Below are 1111 nucleotides of genomic sequence, written 5' to 3'. Positions count from 1 at the left end.
TTATAAATCATACACAATGACTTTTTTTTTTTGAGAAAGTAAAAATGCACCAAGTTTCCTGTGAGGGTTAGGGTTAGGTGTAGGGTTGGTTAAGGGCCATAGAATATACCGTTTCTACAGTATAAAAACCATTACGCCTATGGGATGTCCCCACTTTTCACAAAAACAAACGTGTGTGTGCGTGTGTGTGTGTGTGTGTGTGTGTGTGTGTGTGTCTAACACTAGCTTGCTCTATTCTTTTTCTATTATGTCTATATTATTTAAAAGCCCTTGCTATGTGTACAGTGTTAAGCTAACCGAGACTTGTTATAGCACTTATATTTCATTATTCTTTTTGTTGTTTTTGATTGCTTCTACTGTCCTCATTTGTAAGTCGCTTTGGATAAAAGCGTCTGCTAAATGAATAAATGTCAATGTAAATATAAATATAATCAGACATCACACATATGTGGCGTCTCGAGTCCAAATGTGCTAAATATGTTGTTGGTATAAATAGGATCTATATTAGAATAAATAGATGTGAATAAATAGATGTGAATATGAAGTTCTCAAATCACCCACAGTAATCTCTCACGAATGTTTACATTGTTCTGACGCCGAGGAACCTGTAGATGGCACTCGCACTTTCTCACTATTTCAAAAAAGTATTAGTATTAATATTTTACATTTGACAAACTACATTTTTCATTACTGCTAAACTTAATATTGATGTCATATATCGCCTTGTTTTGTCAAGATTTGAAGGATTTCAAATGCGTTTCACATTGTTCATCAAAATATTGTCGTTTAAATATTGTCTAATATAAAAGGCAGTAAGATTCGTTTAAGCATACTTATATAACTGCTTAAAGACATATGAGAAATTAAAAGTACAATAGTATGACTTTAGTAGCTACTCTGTATTTCATTGAAACTTTTTGATCTAAACTGTCTGAACGCGTTATTGCGTGCGCTCCGTTTGCGATAATTGTCGCTCTTTAGGTGCACATAACATCAGACATATTTGATGATTCCCACGCGTTTAGCTACTCTCTCTCTCTCTCTCTCTCTCTCTCTCTCTCTCTCAGAGATGCGCTCTTATAGACGTCCTGCACGCGTCACTGTGAACGCC

Source organism: Carassius gibelio, chromosome A21, assembly GCF_023724105.1.
Source record: "Carassius gibelio isolate Cgi1373 ecotype wild population from Czech Republic chromosome A21, carGib1.2-hapl.c, whole genome shotgun sequence".
Taxonomy (NCBI): Eukaryota; Metazoa; Chordata; class Actinopteri; order Cypriniformes; family Cyprinidae; genus Carassius; species Carassius gibelio.
This window is presented reverse-complemented; position numbering follows the sequence as displayed.